Below are 5,986 nucleotides of genomic sequence, written 5' to 3' on the forward strand. Positions count from 1 at the left end.
TATTAAACGAATTATCTTCTTCTTATTATTTTCTTTTCTTATTTCAAAATTGAATAGATAATTCAAGGGATAAAATGAGTTATGCCGTGCATACATGGAGAGAATCAGTTGAAGATAAGGCAAGGCAAGACTTGAGGAAAAAGAGGAGATGCCGTGCATTTGAAGAAGAAAAAAGAGTCTCATGCCGTGCCTATCTATTCAGAAAATAAAGGATGAGAATTATCCATATTTTGAACAGATAAATGAAGAGATTAAAGTGGATTACAGCCGTGCTAAGAGGAGAATCAGAGGATAACTCACGGCTTGAGAGAAACAAGGAGCCGTGAGTAACAAGGGAGTCACACACACGACATAGAGGAATAGAATGACAAGATTCCGTCTAAGTTAATTGAGGAAAAGAAGGGAGTTCAGCTGTGCATTCAAGGATAAAGCCGTGTACATCTAGAGATAATGAAGAGAGGATGCCGTGCCATTCATATCAGCTAGGATTAGGAGTTCATGCCATGTACACTTAGAGAGAAAAAAAGAGATAAGGGCTGAATAATCAAAGAGACATGGGGAGCCGTGTGATCCAATCATGCAAGGATGATCACAGTTGTGCATTCATGTGTGATCCAGCCCAAAACCAAGCAGCTCTCCCTCTCTCCTTCCTATATATATAGCACGTCATCTCCCTCAGAAAAAGATAACTTCTCATTTGCATTCAAGAGCCGAACCTCTTCCGAAATAGCACCACAAACATCCTTCACAAAACAGCAAGTCATCCCTCTTACACGATCACCATCTCCACCGAGTTCATCATTGAAGCCATACCTCTAAGGTTCCTACAACGTGTGATTCTCACTACTCATCTCCATCGCTTTGTTTGTTTGTGATTTTCTACAATACTTTGTATATGAAGATTATAGTATGTTGTTTGTGTGGAGTTATTGGTTTGTATTAGTTTCGAAACTTTCAGATTGTATTTGTTATGGTTTTGATCATATGCTGAATCCGTAACTCTTATAATTATTGAGTTTGTATTTCTATTGTCATGTTCTATTCTTCTTTCACATGCTTTTAGATAATTTTCGATATGTGCAGACGAATTTAGTAAATTGATTACAAGCTTTATTTGGGGGGGGGGGGGGAGTTTGAAATTGATTATTACCTACTAAAAATAAAACCTAAATTACTATTTAAATGATCGACTTTTCTTTAACAAACTTAACCAAATTTACCAATACACCACATAATTACAAGCTTGATTCTATCTTGCATTCTAATTCATCTAATTACATACTTTTATACACTCAATTAACGTCTAGGTTGACTTAGGGCCTCACCTAAATTTGCATCCAAATCAAATTTAATAACAGTTAGAGTAGAAATCAAACATATGACATTTAAGCACCAAATATTGGTTGGTGACATGTTTCATGATGGTGTCACTCACCATGGGGTTACATGTAAATTTCCAGAATTTCCCACTATAATCAACACAAACCGAACCTACTTAGGACATGATTCGATTTGTGTCAATATGAATGATGAATCTAGCACTCAAACACAATTTTAGGGACTGTATCCAAGCACTAAATTCGTGTGCACATATCTACTTATCTAAATTTAGTGCTTGGATGAGGAAGATCGGAGAAGAAAGGGTCGGAGGTGATTTTGGGAGAGATGAGATGAACAGTCTTGTTTCGTGCGGCTGTTGAATTGAGTTTTTTGATTTTTTTAGTTTTTCCAAAATTGCCCTTTTATGCACTTTTCAAAATTTGAAACTAAACTTCTATTGCTAACAACTTCCCCATACGATACTCGATTTAAATGTTCCGTGTGTTTGCGAACTCGTATCGACGAGCTCTATGACTCTAACACTAGCGGGTAGAAGAAGTCTACCCACTACAACTCTAACTCAGAGTGTAAAATAAAAGAAGACCGGTGGTGTTAGCTCAGATAATTAAACCTGAATATGGAACAAATGATCTGCAAAAGATCTCACAATAGAGGTGAGCTCTCGGGTGCACAACCGATGTCACAAATAACAAACTCAAAGTCAACAGGCTTACCAAAGTAAAAGGAGAAACCAGCATGCATATGGATATTTGCCAACTCTTCGGCTATACTTGGTCATTCTGATTCACCAGGATTCTATAAACACAATTTCCCACAAACACCTAGAACAAAACATGATTTCACCTTCATGTTCAACTAAACACGAATGGATCCTACAACACAACTAATGGAGCTCATCAAAGATGCCTATTCGAACTTTTCTGGGAGTTCCTTCCACAAACGGGAAGTAAAATGTGCATCACAACTGGACACTAGGGTGAGAAAGACGATGTGAGCCCCTGAAATTTTTCCTCAATTTTCTTATAAATTGAATATGTCAACTGAAAATTTTTCAAGATGTCAAAGAAGTAATTTAATATTTTTGTATTGAACTACACGTCGACACGAGCGAGGGAGTATTCGCGGAATATTTTTTCGACGCTCGTTTTAATTTCTACGGATTTTAGAAGTTTTCATGTTTTGGTAATGTTTCAAATTAATTTTCAGATTTCCCTTTATTTTTATTTTTAAATCTAGACCGTTAGTTTTAGGTCGATCAATCTGGGCTGTCCATTTCCATAGAAAGGGCCTAAACCCATTTCTTTCCGGGCTCTCTTCTTCTTCTTCTTCTTCTTCTCTGTCTCCTCTCTCTCTCTTCCCCTTCAAATCCCAGCAGCGCCGGCGAGACTTCCTCGTCCGGCCACCAATCACCACGAGGCGACCACCATTCTCTTCCTATCTTTCTCCTCTCTAAAACCCATATCATGCATGCGTGATTTGAGCCTGACTTCCACAAAGTCGATTTAAGAACAAATCTGTGCGGCCGAGAATCCCAGTGTCGCCGTTGAGCTCCGACGAGCTTCCAACCTTCATCTTGTCTGCGAGACCCTATCCTACACCCGTGGCTATCCGGCGAGCTCGATGGGGACCTATTAGGAGGCTGACACCTCAGAGGTCCTTCGTTCTGGCAGTAGCTCCAATCTGAGGATGACTGAGGTATAAACGACCTCAATCTCATTTGATTCTTATGTGGGTTTGTTCGTAATGTTGTTCTGGTGCTATTGTTGTCATTGCTTGTTGAATTAGAAGTGTAGGAATCCGGATTTTAGGTCGGATTGTAGATCGGAGATGCAAGGGTAAAATCCCTAGTTTTTACCTAGCCAAACTTACCCTTATACTGTTTTATGACCATGTGAAAATACCATTCTGCCCCTAGTAGATTTTATGTTTGAAAAGTTACTGTTTCACTTTTATTGGTTTACTAATTAACCTTTACAGTTTTACTTTTCACTGATTTCTAACTCTACCATTTACTCATGTGCTTTTACAAGTCTTACTTTTAAACCTAAGACGGTTGTTACAGATATTAACCAAAATAAATTTGTGGTGACGTAAACAATGACGTTTATTTATAATTACCCGTTCTGCCATAAGTACCTCCCTATTCTGCTGGACAGAACTTCAACTTATTGATTGAGTTATACCTTGTGCAAATATTATTCACTAACTTCGGTTCTCGTCCTGATCGAGGATAGAGAATGCACTTAACCTAGAATTGTCGGAAAAATTAAGTAAATCAACATTACGTTATTAAATGCCTTAAACTCCTTAACTGAAGTTAGTATTATTTAGTAACCAAAATTGACAGTTATCGAGTATACTAAGGTTTGGTCAATTCGGTGGACTTGGTCAACACCAAGGTCAACGTTTGACCTTTTCTAGTCAAGCTAAGAAATGGACATTTATCACAATATATACCTTTGATTTTTTTATTGTTTGGTTGTTGACGTCTTTTCATGACGGGATTTTGGAGTTTACACCTCTGCTTAGAGCACGAGGATCGAGGATTCGACATGCCAAGTAAGGGTTGAGCCACCCGCCAAGGTGAGCCGTTACCTTTCTGGGTTAGTGATGGTTTTAATTGTATAATGCTCAGCTTTATTTAATTTAGTTCCTCCTAATCGTATTTATCGTTATTCGTGCATTTTTTAGTTAACGTCTCAAGAACTTTACTCGAGTTAGTTAGTAAATTCATCGAGATACTTTTACAAACAGTGAACCCAGTCTACGTCTCGAGCCCCCACTCGAGACTAAATAATATAGTTATCGATTTGATATTTATATATGAGTGGTACTCGTTGTCCTGATTAACGGTACCATCACTCATAATTAAGTAGTCGTTAGTAATCAGTTTATCCGAGCAGGTGAACCATGGCACCTGTCACTAGGGATTAGATACTATAGTTATTTGTACAAAATATTAATTTATAAATTGGTGATTTATGTTGTCCTGATGTCTGACATAGTATGTTTTGTTGTTAATGTTGAATCTGTGTCCTAATTTCTGGCACCATGATTTATTATAAGTCGGTGATTCATGTGTCCTGATGTCCGGGTACCACATGTTTTATTGTTATATGGTGAATCCGTGTCATGATGTCTACCACCATGATTTATCCATGGTAATTGTCGTTGTCTTGATGTCCAGCGCCGTGTGGTTTAAGTTTATGGTGATAACCGAGTCCTTATGTCTGACATCGAAGTTTATGATTTTAGTACTTTGTTAGCTCTTTGGTCCGCCCGAAGGAAAACCTTGGAGCCGGTCGGTTGTATATACCTCATCGGCATATTTGTTATTTCGAGCTGAGTCGCATATTTCACATCTTCATGATTTTACTAACTGGCCCTATTTGTTAGGAGACATGTTATTGTCTCTCTTTGACTTTCATTACGTATTTCTATATTAACGGTTTCTATATATATACTCTTGTATTTATATGTATGTGTATATATATATTTTCAAACCTAACTACAGTTGGATCGTCTTACCCGAATCAGGTTAGCGAGGACAAGTGCTCACCCCCTGTTTTGTAGGTATCTAGTGGTGTTGGTCTTGAGACTAGTATCTTGATAGTGTTCGAGGCTCGTTGGTTGCTTTCCAGTCTCAATGATCCTACTTCACAGTATTTAGCTTTCTGATTTCCGAGTTTGATCCAGTTGACGCAATTGGCGTAGTATGGTATTCCTCGTCTTCCGACTTGGTCATTTACCTTCTTGTCGGATCGAGTTGACCTTTGAGACTTAGACATGTTCTTTGTTTGATGTTTGAGTCTTACATTGCTACCTTCCGCATTTGTTTATTTGTGTCTATATTTCATTTGCTCCTTATGTCTTATCATCAGTTTGTTTTTATACTATTCATAGCCTTATAGTTTCGGGTTGATAGGTAGTTGACACGTCGGGTTTGACATTTCGGTTGCTTATTAATTGGGGGCTATGACGAATATTGTTGCATTCCGGTCCCGAAAATAGTCCTGGGGTGTGACAGACGAAGGGTCGGAGGAGAGAGAGAAAAGTGTCACAACCCCAAATTTTGAACAATAAAATTTCATATTTAAGGTTGCATTAACTCTAAAATAACCTCAATATTAATTGAAATTACTTTACAGAATCTGAGTATCCACCCTGAGTTTAAACATATAACTCAGTTTACAAACATCAGTAGATTAAGTCAATTTACACAATGTGAAGAAATGTACAGTTTGTATAATCCACTCTTATCTCACCCTAAACGAAAAGAAACTTCACTAGTTGGGCCCCACTACCTAGCTCCACTGTTATGAAGTATTACCTATAGCACTACCCCATACAACATTGATTGGTTCACCGGGATTATAAATACAAAACCCGGTAAGCTTCACATCTTGTATGAGTAAACCAAATCAATACTCAATATAAAGCATCAACATCACAACGAAACCACCACAATCACAACCTGTCACTACAATATCAACTACTCAATCACCACAACTCCACCATTCCAATAGCATCATCATAGATGATACTCACGACAATTGAGTCATGAGTTACAACACTTTGCCCCATGAATGATGCTCTACACAATAAACTAATCATGAGTTACAGCACTTTGCCATATGATTAGTAG

This window comes from Argentina anserina, chromosome 4, assembly GCF_933775445.1.
Source record: "Argentina anserina chromosome 4, drPotAnse1.1, whole genome shotgun sequence".
NCBI lineage: Eukaryota > Viridiplantae > Streptophyta > Magnoliopsida > Rosales > Rosaceae > Argentina > Argentina anserina.